Source organism: Peromyscus californicus, unplaced genomic scaffold (assembly GCF_007827085.1).
Source record: "Peromyscus californicus insignis strain IS unplaced genomic scaffold, ASM782708v3 Scaffold_5__1_contigs__length_169319896, whole genome shotgun sequence".
In the NCBI taxonomy this organism is placed as follows: domain Eukaryota; kingdom Metazoa; phylum Chordata; class Mammalia; order Rodentia; family Cricetidae; genus Peromyscus; species Peromyscus californicus.
Genome location: NW_026294573.1, coordinates 7,624,950 through 7,639,707, shown reverse-complemented (window position 1 = coordinate 7,639,707; position 14,758 = coordinate 7,624,950). Strand labels below are relative to the sequence as shown.

General features: G+C 39.8%; 1 non-coding gene across 1 annotated transcript; it reads left to right on the top strand.

The window, feature by feature from the left end:
• Positions 1–12,570: 12,570 nt before the first annotated feature.
• Positions 12,571–12,737, top strand: LOC128098121 (U1 spliceosomal RNA). Its single transcript, XR_008214145.1, has one exon. It is a non-coding gene; the product is annotated as a U1 spliceosomal RNA (small nuclear RNA).
• The last annotated feature ends 2,021 nt before the right edge of the window (positions 12,738–14,758 follow it).

Below are 14,758 nucleotides of genomic sequence, written 5' to 3'. Positions count from 1 at the left end.
ATCTCTCTAGAGGAGCAGTCTTCAGGCTGTAAATATCTGAGGGGAGAAAGCTATGGTGGACATTTTCTGCACATACTATCAGCATCTGTATTTGGACCAGAGGAAGGCTTTGCCATCCCAGTGAGTCTCACTACAGGGTGGGGGAAGCTTTGCCACTCCCATGGTCAGAGGCACTGGTCTTTGATATGGTGGGCTGATTCATTCAGGGCTTCATTCATTCCCTATAGTCTACCGAAATAAGCAAGTCATTGTTTCTAAATTCTGTGTCACTCAGATTTTGTGAGGATGTAACCAGGTTCTTTGCAAGATTCTAATGTAAATGGCTTCTGATCCAGTTCCCGATAGAACCCTGTTCTCACCTGAATCCACATGGTCACATTATATACCATCTACATTTCAGTTGGTATTTGGGGTGGTTTGAATGAGAAATGTCACATACAGGCTTGAGTATTTAATACTTGGTCCCCAGTTAGTGGTACTGTTTAGGGAGTTTATAGGGAGCTAGTGCAGACTTGCTGAAGGAGTGACATTATTTGGGGTGGGCTTTGAGTATTTATAGCCCCACTCTGCTAGTTAATTCTTTCTGCTCCCTGTTTGGAGTTGAAGATATTTCTCAGCTTCCTTCTCTGGCTGTTTGTGCTACGTACCCCTCCCCCATTTTGGAGTGTCTCTGTGGAAGCATTTGCCTGAACAACCCCCCCCCCACCTTTTTGTGGTCCTTGCATTTTACCACTGTGGCAGGGAGTAATTCTACAGCATTCATGTCTCACCTTCCAGCAGAATTATCCATCTTATGTTTGCAGTGTTCTGTAGTTTCCCTGGCATGTACCACCAAACTCTTCCAAAATATCCTATAAACCAGTTTCAAAGTTCTAAGAGCACCTTGTCAGGTTCAGTCACAGCAATGATCCTTCTTCTCTTGCACCATTTTTCTATATTATTTCCTCTTATGTTACTGTGACAGAACAGAGTGAGGGAGGAAGGACTCATTTTGGCTCATGACTTCAGTGGGGTTTCAGGTCATCGTGGATAGTAATGCATGATAGTGGGATTATCTGGAGCTGCCTGGGCCCAGTCCCAATGATATGACTTGTCCCACCCCCATCATCCACCCCATCTATGATCTGCTGGAGCACATGAAGGGACCTGACCTGAAGACCCAAAGCTGCAGGATCTCCACAACACAGGGCAACAACAGGATATTCAGAAGGAGCCTTAGCAAGGGCCCAGCACTGATAGGGTAGTAGAAACCAGAGGCTTCAAAACAGACCGATGACTCTTTGTAATGAGCATTTGCAAGTAAAAATAAACAAAGGGGTTCCCAGCATGACTCACTGTGTCACACTGCAGCTTCCATGATGAGATTTTTTTAAAAGCTTTTCTCAATTTTAATTTTATTTTTTTCCTCTTAAATTTTGTTTTATTTCAGGGATATGCAGGGGTGGAGGGTGTATGTGAAGGGAGGACAAAATGAATGAGATCAAGATATATGATGTAAAAGACACAAAGTAAATAAATTAGAAAATATGAATTTTTGTAGGGCATTTCACATCCAAACCATAGCAAGTAGGGCCAGGTACTAGAAGAGTCAAAAAGGAGTCTAAGGATATAGGATATGGAGCACTTGCTACTCTTGCAGGGTACTCAATTTTCATTCCCAGAACCCATAGTAGGCAGCTCACAACTAACAACCCCCTTTCACCCCAGATCCAGGAGGTCAGAATCCCTTTTGGCCTCCATGGGCATCTAAACACACACAAAACCATCTGCCAATACCCACCTTCACCCACACATAAACTCATACTGAATTCTTAAGGTTATAGGACTTATACAAATATAAAAAGTTATAATATGCATGGATGAGGGAGAACAATCCGAGAATATGACCTTGGGACAGGGCTCTAGTAGACTGGCAGCTTGTTAGTGAGGGTGTTGCTGCGGTTCTCTGGAAAGCCAAGGAGTTTGTGTCAAAGCTGGTCCATGCCTAGCTCTCTACAATGGGGCACAGACTCTATAGCCAGCATTGTAGAGTTGGTGTGCTCCTTTTTTAAACAATTCACTCCCTCAACTCAAGGAGATAGGGGCATCTAAGAGCCTCTGTTGCTGGCATACACTGTGGATAGTAAGAGCAGGAACTTCCTCTGTTGAAGGTATAATGTGACAGCTGTTACTACAATTGATTCTTTGGTGTACTGATGCATAAATCTAATTAATCTTATCAATAAAAAGCAGGAGTTAGATATTGGGATAAAAACCTGAAAGATCAGAGAAGCAATGGAGCAGCCACAGTGCCTTCCTACTTCTTCTATTCCACCAGCCAAAAGGGTTAAGATTCTGTCTCCACCCTGCCTTATCACTTCCCATTTCCTCTCTATATAGACCCCCAGACCTCTGTGGTTAACTAGTAGCTAGCTCCACCCTCTGACTCCAAGAAAGATTTGTCAGAATACAAACAAAATATCACACAACACTTTCCCTTTTTTGTCTAAACATAAAGTGAAGGTTTTAACTAACAAAAAAACTATATACAATAAGTACAATAACTATATACAAATATATACAGGCAATAATTACATTAACAATGTCTAATCCATTAGCATTTGATAAATTCAGAGAAAATACTCCATTATCTATCCTATTTTGGTGAGTCCAAAGTGTTGTACCTAATTCACTTTCTATCCTAACTTGTATTACCAACCCAAAACTATTGTTTTATATCTCTCAACCTTATATACTTTACACCTCTTTGTGAGTTTCTTTTCTGAATTTGTTAAAAGGAAAATTATAACTATAACTACCTAGTCTTCAACTCCATCAGAGACCTGAGAAGGATATAATATTACCTGAGTAAACAGGAAGTGCAAAGCAAACAACTTGCAAAAATAAGAAATGACAGAAACAACTGGCTGCCTGAACAGTCACCCAAGGTTCCTCTGTAACATTAGGGCATCCATCTTCAGCCTGCAGGCCTAGAATATCTGACAGACTTTTATGTGAAGCAGGGTTTTTGAAGGACTGTCTGGCCCTGTCTTGGTAAAGTCTGGCAGTCACTTTCTTTTGTGTCCTGCTTGTCAGCAGTTGAGACAAGAGCAGTTTCTTGCCCAGTGGCTAACTTTTGCCACAAAGAAAGTAAACTCCATATGGAGTTTCTTCAATGCCCATCATCTTCTCTGAAGTATTGGTGCTGTCAGGAGCAGACATGTCTCATTGTCATAAAAAAAGATCCTTATGCTATTGAAACATCTTAAATGCCATATTCTGTAGTTCTCTGAAGTATTTGAAAATGACCTGTCTATCTAAAATATATCTGTTTGACCTTGAAACCATACATAACATGACTATAAGTTTGATTGTAATATGTGACTAATTACTAAACTGCATTTTTAAAATCCTAAATAGTATGGTAATTAATATCTTATCAATAATATCCTTGGTTGTTTTTCATGCTAGATATGATAAGTGGATTAATAGGATACAGGCCTTGGAAAGATATACTAATGAAAAAAAGAAAAATGCTCAGACACAGACAGAGGAATTTAGAGCAGAATTCACCATACCATTGCATTGTGAAACTGAAAAGGAACAGCCTAAGGTTATTAGAACACCAACTTTAATATATCCAATTACTGTTCAACAACAACCACCAGATGATATGTATCCCCAAGGCTATGTACAAGTTAATTGGTATCCTGTAGATTTGTTAGACTTAAAGAGATTTAAGGAAGCAGTTGTTTCATGTGGTATGCATTCACCCTTTGTAAGACAGATGTTAAATTCATGGGCAAAGAAATGAAATTTGGCAAATGGATGTGTTTCATTTTGTAGAATTTGAAAAATTAAAATATATACACCATACCATAGATACATATTCAAGATTTCAATGGGCAACTGCTTTGAGTTCTGAAAAGCTGATTCTATAATTACATGCCTATTAGAAGTAATGGTCATTAAGGGGATATTTGTACAAATTAAGACTGACAGTGCTCCAGCATATGAGTGTAGTAAAATAAAACAGTTTTTTAAATATTATAAAGTATATTACAGGTATGCCACACAACCCCACAGGACAAGCAGTTATAAAAAGGTCTAATCAAACTTTAAAAGAAATGATTAGCAAACAAAAGGGAGTAACAAAACACCCACAGACAGATTACACAATGCTTTATTAACTTTAAATTTCTTAAAAGGAACAAGAGCAGCAGAGAGACATTGGATAACAGAAAAGCTGATGAATTAAATCAACCTATATATTTTAAAGATGTATTATACTCAGAATGGAAACCAGGATGTGTGTTACATTGGGGGAGAGGTTTTGCTTTTGTTTCCACAGGAGAATAAAAACTATGGATACCATCAAGATTGATAAAGAATAGATTTTAACAGGAGAGTCTTTCTGATGAGGAGAGGAGATAGCTGAGAGTCAAATTGGCCTAATGGTATAGCATATTTCCAACAGGATAAAATTTCCTAAGTCTTCCAAAATATTTGTTTTTGTTATCCTTTACAACTATAAAAGGCAAATGGACTTTTGTAGTATCAACTTAATTAAAATTTAAAGCTGGCTTTAGGGTTGGAGCATGGCTCTCTCCTTCTCTAAACCCAAGCATCTTTGTTAAAGGAAAATCCAAAATCTCTGTCTCATGTTAGAAGAGCCAACTGATATAGGACAGAAGAAAACCAAAATTTAGGGACTTTTCTGTTGTCAATAACCTCATAATCCTTTGGTTTTGTTTTAACTATTTAAAACTTTTCATAGACATAAATATTAGCTCTAACTTTAAAAGACTATTCTGGATATGACATTTAAAATATTTAAGTTTTCAGCAGTAAACTGTGACCAGTTATAACAGTGACCTTTGATGTCTCTAATAGAAGATGGGACCCCACAAAGACAATTTTACAGGAATTGTGGTGATGCCATTAAAGGGACAAGCATCACCCAAAGATCAATATCAGACTACAAACTGCTCAGGACAACTCTAAAGTTGCTTGCTGTGAGGGTCCATCTCATAAGATACTTTAGACAAGATTTCAGATAAGCTTTGCACTTTCCCATTACACAGAGACTGGACAACAAATGTTTCAGCTGGTTTTCTCAGGACCTGGCCAATATTTCAGTTTTTTCAAGGTATCATTGTCCCCAGACAACAGAAAGTAATCTTGGGGACATGATACCCACAATCCTAAGAAATGGGAAGAATTATATTTGGTCATTTGATGGGTTATGAATGATTGTCATCATTTATGGGGGTTGTTTATTAATTATGACTGGTATTGTCAAGGGAGGAAATTATACAAATGATATTATATTCCTGGATCTCTTTGAGAAAAAAAGAAGAGAGGGGGATATAGGAATGATAATATAGAAAGGTAGATTATTGAATATACCTTAAATAATAGGGTAGATTATTGAATCTACTATAAGCTAAGTGATAACTATTGATCTCAAATATTTTGTATTTGTAAGGACTTTTGTATATTGACACAAATTTAAGGTAATTTTTGTTGCAATACACTGTATGCATGTTTCTGTTCTTGTCTGGGACATTTTTGTATATTGATAAAAATTTAAGGTTATTTTTGTTACAACATATTATATGTACGTTTCTATTTTTGTTTGAGGTATTGTGCCTATGTAGTTCATTTGGAAATGTAGGGTAAAGGTCTAGGTTTTATAGCTATTAATATAAACTACATAGGATAATCAGGAAACATAGGTTAATTGTTAGTCATTTATAGCAATCAAAATTGTAGATATGTTAGGTATGCTTTCCAGATGATATAGAGATATATTTTAGATAGATAGATGGTCTTCAAACCTTTCAAATACCTACAGAATATGGCATTTGAAATGTTTTGTTTACTTAGGGCTTTTCATGATAATGAGACACATCTGTCCCTGGCAGCACCAATGTAATTCAGAGATGATGGACATTGAAGAAACTCCTTAAAGAGTTTGCTTTCAATGTGGCAAGACTAGCCATTTGGGCAAGAAGATGCTCTTGCCTGGACTGATTGACAGTATGTTGTATAAATTGTACAAGCAGAACCCACAGAAAAGTGACTGCTGAACTTTTCCAAAACAAGGTGGGATGGTCCTTCAGGGTTCCTGCTTCACAGAAGAAATTGCCAGACATTCTGCAGGACAAAGAGGAAAATGACTGACAAACTTTCCCAATATAGACAGAACAATCTTCCAAATTTCCTGCTTCACTGAAAATTATTCCAGATACTATGGACCTGTAGGATGAAAATAGATGCCCCAATATTGCAGGGGAAATTTGGGTGACTGTTCAGGCTGTCAGATGTCTCTATCATTTCTAGAATTTTTAGAAGTTGTTTGCAATGCACTTTTTGTCTACTTAAATAATATTATAGGCTTCTTGGGCCTCTGATGGAGGTGAAGACTAGATAGCTATGGTTGTAGTTTTCCTTAGATATGATAGAAAGTAAATTAGGTATAAAATTTTGGATTTACTAAGATAGGATAGATCATGAGGTATTTTCTTTAAATTTACCAGACACAAATGAATTGGAATTCAGTACATTGTGAATGTAATCTTTACTTGATAATTGTTCTTATTGTATACAGTCTTACTATGTTAAAGTTAAAACCTTTCATTTTTGTTCAGAAAAAAAGGGGGAAATGTCGGGAAACATTATTTTAAAGAGTGTTGCATTTTTCCTACTTCTTTTGTTAACAATTCAAAGATGTGTTTGATTAAATAAAATTAACCTGAAAGCAGGAGGCTGAGTCAGCAAGTAGCTGACAGGAAGTGTTAAGGAGGAACCATGTGTAGCAAGGGTTTTTTAAGTGGAGGATGAGAGAAGGATGCTGGGTCTTTTGGAAGGCACCAGCAAAGGGAGAAGGTTAGCTACTTGCTATTCAGCCTCTCTGAGTGAGTTCTTTAGGTTTAGATAAAGTTTCCCTTAGTAGCTTTGAAAGAGTCAGTGCCTGAAACAGAATGCCCTCAGGCTGTGGCCCTTGTGGCCAAACCACTACTGGTAGCAGCAGAGTTGAAATCTTTGACTAGGCTAGATATCACTTAAGGGGCAGTCACTGTAGATAACAAAAAAGATAGCAAGTTTGTAATAATAACTTTCAAGGACTAGAAATTTACATTACATTATTGAGTGAGCTGTATAGGTACAATACCTTGAACAAGAGTGGAAACATATGTACATTATTTAATAAAAACAATCTCAAATTTGTATAATATACAAAAATCCATATCAATGTAAAGTGTTTAAGACTACTGGTTGCTGTTTTGGTTTAAAAGAAGATTCAATGAGCTACCCTTTTATCCTGTTTCTATATCTCCTCTTGTTCTTTTTAGAGTGAGATCTCTAAATTTAATCTCCTTTGTTCAACTTTTTTCTTGATCATTACCAATAACAATTTGTAACCTGTGGTGGTATTGTGTTCCCCAAAATATTGTGCACCCTAATAAACTTATCTTGGGTCAGAGACAGAACAGCCACAATATTAAACATAGATAGGCAGTGGTAGCACACGCCTTTAATCCCAGCACTTGGGAGGCAGAGCTAGGCAGAAATCCATGTGTTCAAGGATACAGCCAAGCATGGGTGACTCACGCCTTTAATCCCGGAAAGCAAGCCTTTAATCCCAGGGAGTGGTGGTAGAAAGCAGAAAGATATATAAGGAGTGAGGACCAGTAACTAGAAGCACTTGGCCAGTTAAGCATTTGGCTGGTTAAGCTTCCAGGCTTTCTAGCAGCAGTTCAGCTGAGATCCATTTGGATGAGGACTCAGAAGCTTCCAGTCTGAGGAAACAAGATCAGCTGAGAAGTTGGCCAGGTGAGGTTAGCTGTGGCTTGTTCTGTCTCTCTGATCTTCCAGTGTTCACCTCAATAACTGGCTCAGGTTTGATTTTATTAATAAGAACTTTCCCTACCAACCCCACTAAATGATGACAAATATCCATAACCCACTGAATGACCAAAAACCACCCACCCCACCTTTTGGCAATGTGGGCATCATGTTCTTAAAATTGATTCATGCTGTCTGGGGGCAACAGTGTACCCTTCCATTCTTTCAACTGGCCCAACCACTTCATGGTAATGGGCAAGTAGTAAGACTAGTTGCCATGGGAAAAGTCCATAGGTAGCCTTGCTGTCTGAGATGTGAAAACACTCTTTTAAAAAATTTTGTTAAAATATAATTACTTCATTTGTTCCCCCCTCCCTCCCTTCAACCTTTCCCATATCCTCTCTGTCCAACTCCTTCCATGCTTCCCTCCTAATTCACCTCAAATTTATGGCCTCTTTGTCTATGACTACGGTTGTTTCATTTATATGTCTAAACCTGCTGAGTCAGTTAAGTGTTGCTTTTATTTACATGATTCCAGAGCTTACTGATTTGTACAAGTAATTAGGGCTTCATCCTGGGGTGAGATGAATTCTTCTCTCTCAGCATTTGTTAATTGTCTGTAGTTCTTTGTCTAGGGGTGGGGCCTCATGAAATTTCCTCCTCCATGTTAGCATGCCTATTGGTGCTGTCATTGTGCAGGAGTTGATGAGGAAAAGATACGTTTTATTTTTGATCACATGTATGCATTAGTATCTGTGTAGTGATCTGTGCCTGTGGGTGCAGGTGTCTGTGGGGGTCAGAAGAAGGTGTAGGATCCCTTAGAGTTGGGGTTACAGGGAGTTGTGAGCTACCTAACATGGTTAGTATAAGTAAACTGCAAAAACTCTGGGTTTGGTGTCCCGGGTTTCGGCACCAAAATGTTAGTAAATTGATGGCTGAAACTGCAAGGAGACAGTTCAGCCCTAGAGGGCGAAGTATCCCGGACACCTTGAGCTACTTAGAACAAGAGCTCTGCCCTGAAAGTGTCCCGGACACCTGGAGCTGTTTAGCACAGCTCTGATGGCTGGGACTGCAAAGAAACAGCCCAACCTTGGAAAGGAAGGTTTTCTGACTTCTCAGGAGAGTCAGGCCTGGAACTGCTTCAGCAAGGAAGGGTATCCTGACTCTTGGGGAAGGTCAGGATATACCTGGTAGGATGGTATGATGAGGGATAGTTTCCCCGCAGGACACAGCAATCCTATTCCTCTCCTGGAGAGCCACAATCTCTGGCTCAGTGTTACCAGCTCTTTCTTGCTCAGTCCACTATGGGACATCCCAGCAAGTTTCTTCTGTTCAGCTCCCCCTCGCTCAGTCCACTATGGGACGTCCCAGCAAGGTTCTTCTGTTCAGCTCCCCCTCGCTCAGTCCACTATGGGATGTCCCAGCAAGGTTCTTCTGTTCAGCTCCTCCTTGCTCAGTCTGCTATGGGACGTCCCAGCAAGGTTCTTCTGTTCAGCTGTCAATGAAGGTCTTCACCCAATACTCTTTTGAGAAAGAGGTTTATTTGGGAAGGAGGAGTCCAGGAGAGTAGCTGCCTCTACCAGGGTGGAGAGAACAGCTCACAACTAACCGGGCAGGGCGGTTTATATAGAATGTCTAGGGGGTGGAGTCAACTGTGATTGGTTATTTTATTTTCTGCCCAGGGATTGGCCAGTTTTGTGAGCAAGGGGCAGAGATGGCCCTGATTTCAGGGCCAAACTGTGTTTCTTTCACTGGCCTTTCTTGGCTTTTTGACATTACCTCTAAGGCCAGGGCACATTTCTTTCACTGACTCTGATTCTAGGGGCCAAGAGTGTTATTTTGGTACTAGTTTCAGAGTCAGGGCATATTTCTTGGGTTCTGGGTTTGGGGATAAAGTGTTCATTTCTCTGGCTCAGGTCCCAAACACAGGCTGTGTTTCTTTCCCTGGTCCTGGGCCCTAGGGCCAGAATTCTGCTGTCTTGCTCTGTGATTGGTTGATTTCACAAGTCAGTTGGACAGAGGCAGAGATGGCTCTGACCTGAGCTATACTGTGTTTCTCTCACTGGCCCTACTTAACTTTTTGATACTACCTCTAAGGCCAGGACACATTTCATTCACTGACTCTGATTCTAGGGGCCAAGAGTGTTTCTTTGGTACTGTTTTCAGAGTCAGGGCATATTTCTTGGGTTCTGGGTTTGGGGATAAAGTGTTCATTTCTCTGGCTCAGGTCCCAAACACAGGCTATGTTTCTTTCCCTGGTCCTGGGCCCTAGGGCCAGGATTCTGCTGTCTTGCTCTGTGACTGGTTGATTTCACAAGTCAGTCGGACAGGGGCAGAGATGGCTCTGATCTGAGCTAAACTGTCTTTATCTGAGGTATCCTTCCCTAATTCTGGGCTCCAGGGTCAGGGTGGGTTTCTCTAGCCAGCCCCTTTTCCCTACAGTTAGTGAGGACTGAACTTGGATCCTCTTCAGGTTCAGTATGTGCTTTTAGTCACCATGTCATCTTTATAGACCTGGTAAATGAAAATCCTCAATTAATAGCAGCCCGTTCATAAAGTGCTATGATGGTGGACAGAGTTGAACATATGTGTTGCTGGTGTTAATCAGGGAATCTTGGGAAGGGAAAGAAAATTCATAGCTAAAATATACATTGATTGCACCAAGAACAGGCCTCGCTATCCCCCATCATACGTCCATCTTATCTAGCTTCTGTCTGTGGCCCTCTGGTTCTGTGGAGAAGGATGCCCCCTTATGGTTCGTGTCTCCTGTGCTAAAAAAGCATCACTGAAAGGTGGTGTAAGCCAGTTTTCCTTCAGTAGAGCAGCTGAGTGGGCTTGCAGTGACTTCAGCTAATGCGTGGGGACGACGGTGCTGACACAGATTAGAAATGAGTCTGCTGGCAGGAGCACAGCCCTGGGGTGAGGATGGAGACGGGTGCTGGGGCACATGTACTGGAACATGAGCATGAAATGTTCCTTCCTGCAGGGTGCAGTGGCTGGTGTACACCTGTAATCCCAGTACTCAGGAGGCAGAGGCAGGTGGATCCCTGGGAACTGAAGCCTGGTCTACATGGAAGTTCCAGGCCAGTGACTGAACTATTATTTCTATAGGACAAAACCAATCATCACTTTACCCAGCTGTCACCATGATCACCAAGGTACACACCTCTGGCAGGCCAGGTCAGCTCCCCAGGGACTCAAAGGCATATATTTATTTTTTGATTCCTAATGTCCTCTAACAAAAATGCCAGCCTCCTCCCAATTAAAGACCTCTCTTCTAGGATGCTTTTCTAAAATCATACCAGGCACGAGACCTCTCTGTCAGGTAATTTCTTCTCCAATTTCTTGACTTCATGACAGTGTTAGCATCTCTGTCTTCACTACTGCATTACACATTCCCTAAGGGAGGTCAGTGTTTGAGCTCATGCTTTGTAAACCCTACCCCTTAGAACATGGTGTTCTAGTAAGAATTCCAACCTGCAAACGCTCACCAGAAAGAGGCCAGCTGCTGCAGAACACCGTACCCTCTCTGGCAGCACCCCTACTTAAGACCACAAACAGAATGAAAAAAAAGAACAGTGTCAAAGCAGCAGTGTCTTAGGCATTTTGCTATCCTAGTTGACTAAAACACAAATGAAAGCTCTGCACTAAAATAAGCTTAAGGGTGGGGAATAGATAGGAGATAGCAGAGGCTCACCCAAAACTTCATACTGGAAGTTTGTATCTGAAGGAGTGTACTGACAGGCCTTCCTAGTCTAAGAGTGAAATAAAAGAAAATCGTACAGCACCTGAACCCCCTTAGATTTCTACCACTGGTCCAGATTTGTCTTACAGGTCCCTCTGCCCAGGGGGCCAATAAAACACGATGATGAGCTGAAGTGGTGAGACAGTGGTAGAGCTTCCAGGCTATGCTGTCCTTTCCTGCTGTGTGTTCTTGAGTGCGTTGTAACTATGGATATTGCAGAAGCCAATTGCTAGCAAAAGAGGACAGGTCAACTAATTTAATTTCATCTCAGCAATCTTGCCAGCTCACCCAGTGCATCAAACAATATTCCTTTAATTATCAGATCAATAAGAAATTAAAGGGCAATTAAAAAGAAATAAAAAAACCCCAAACTTCAAAATTTACATTGACTGGGAACTGAGGGTTTTTTTAACCCCTCCCAGAAAATGTGAAAAGCAATTAAACTAACTATGTCCTTCTTATCTTCCTCCTGTTCTGAAAAATTTCAAAGCAAAGTTAGAAAAGAAAAAATAAGCAAACATCTAAAAAAAAATTCAGGCTTTAAAACTCAAACAGTAGCCAGGCATGGTGGCACACATCTTTAATCTGAGCACTTGGGAGGGATAGGCAGGCCGATTTCTGAGTTCAAGGTCAGACTGGTCTACAGAGCAAGTTCCAGGACAGTCAGGGCTACACAGAGAAACATTGTCTAGAAAACAAAACAAGAAAATAAAACTCCAACAGCTAACAGTACCACATTTATATAGGAGTATTGCCATGCCTTCTCTTCTCAGTGATGCAAGCAAAGGAGATGGGTAGGAGCACAGGTTATGGAAACAGTTGTGCCTGTGTAGAGCTCCTATAGAATAGAAATCAGCTTTCCAACTAATCACTGTATTCGCAGCACTGAGAAAAAATAATCAAAATAAAACTTACTTCAACTAAAAAAAAAAGAGTAGTATAGTGAACTAGTCATGTTATCACACAACAGTACATTGTCACCAATAAACTGGGTTATACTCACCTAGCAAGGAGAAATCATGACCACTAATTAAGGTGATTTCTTCAGGGTGAGGCTCATCCAATCCACTGTGGGTATGCAAACCCCTGAGATTTCCCCAAATGGGGGAAACTCTGGTGCATAATTCTGGGCAATAGAGAAGAGTATTTCTGCTTTCCCTTAAAAAAAAAAAAAAAACTAAAACAAATGTACTGGCTTAAAACAACACATGATATCCCTTGCAAGTCAGAGGTACAGGATGATTGTAGATTCCTTCTGGAGGCTTATAGGGGGAATGTGTTGTAGTGAATAGCTGTTCTGTCTATGACCTCGAAGCAGTGCCCCTAGAGATGCAGCTAGTAACTTCTACCTGCCTATGACCTTGAAGTACATGCCTCTGGGGTGTGGCCTCTCAGTCACCCTTAAGACCTAAGATGCATGTACATGTTCTCTTCTCTGCCTCATGGTTTTGGATATGGGACTGACTCAGGTGCCATAACAGCATTCCAGAACCTGTGACTATTCTGTTCTGTACAGTGAGTTTTTTCCTCCTAATAAATTCCTTTGCTCATTAAACAGACTCCATAGATTTCTCACTATATTTGGTGCCCAATATGGGGCTCAAATCCACAACCCTGAGATTAGTTGTCTCATGCCTTTTTGTCTTTACAGGATATTAGAAATACCGTCTTCAAGAAATTATAAGGCCTTGGACACCTAGATGTCTATAGCAGAAAGGAAGGACCTATTGGTACCAATATACTCTACAGGGTAATATCTCACTGCCTAACATCAATAGCTCTTTAACTCTAGAATAGTTATGGTCCTGCTTCAATTATAAATCAAGTTGGCTTTAGAGTTGGAATGTGGTTCTCTCCTTCTCTAAACCCAAGCATGTTTCTAAAAGAAAATTAGGAGATTCTGTCTCATATCGGAAGAGCCAACTGGTGTGAGACAGAAGAAAACCAATAATTTAGGGACCATTGTTGTCAAGATTCTATTTCTCTCCATGCTTATCCTTGATTTCTAGATTCTCAATTTATCATAAATCCAAACTTTCCATTTTGATATTAATAATATTCAAGTTTTCTGCAGTGAAAAATGTCTTTCCAATAGCGATCTCTGAAGTCTCCAGAAGTGAGATGGGCCCCCACAACAATGACTCTGCCTGGTCCAGAATGATGCCATTGTACCTAAGAACATTACTCCATAAACTCTCCAGGACAGTCCTAAGATGAGATGGTCCATCATACTACACTTCTAGCCAGAATCTCATACAACCTTACCCATTACTCTGAGACTGGCTGCAGACTCTACAGCTAGTCCTATTGAGACCTAACTATCAAGCTTTCTTACAGGACCCCACAGAAGTACCATCATCCCCTAAATATCAGGAAGAAATTCTAAGAAAATGAAGCCCCCTCTCCCGAAGGTTTCAATTTTCTCAGAGTTATGGGTAAATGGTTATAGATTTGGGGGTGGAACAATAAAATTTAGACTCAGTATTCTCTTTAAGAAAAGGAAAAAAGGGGAATGGATAGGAATAGGATATTAAAGTAGATTATTGTATCTACTAGTAAACTAATTTAGCTAATTTTCAGCCTTGGATAATTTGCACTGACATGGATTCTTGTATATTGATACAAATGTAAACCATTTTTGTATTCATATTTAAGGTAATTTGTACATTGATACAAATTCAAAACTATAATTTCCATATTATATACATAATCCTACTTTTATTTGAAATTTTTTGTATATTGATACAAATGTAAAATTATATTTGTCATACTGTATGTATGTTCTACCTCTGTTTAGGATATTTAATATATTGATATATATTAAGGACATTGTTATCATATTGCACTATACATTTCTACCACTGTTTAAGATATTTTGTGTATTGTCACAATTTTGAGGTCATTGTCCTTATACTGTACATCTGTTTACAGACTATTTACGTTGTTAATGTGAAGCCTTAGTCCTTAAGCTATTTAGGTAGATAAGACATACAGATTTATAGTAACCTATGCTTGTCATTTCTAGAGTTATGTTAGTTAGGTTTTCCAGATTTATAGAAACGTATGTTGGATGGATAGGTAATCTTCAAATACTTCATAGACCTAAAGAATATGTCATTTAAATGTTTTGATAACTTAGAATTCTGTTGATGTGAGACACGATTGCTCCTGGCAGCACTGATC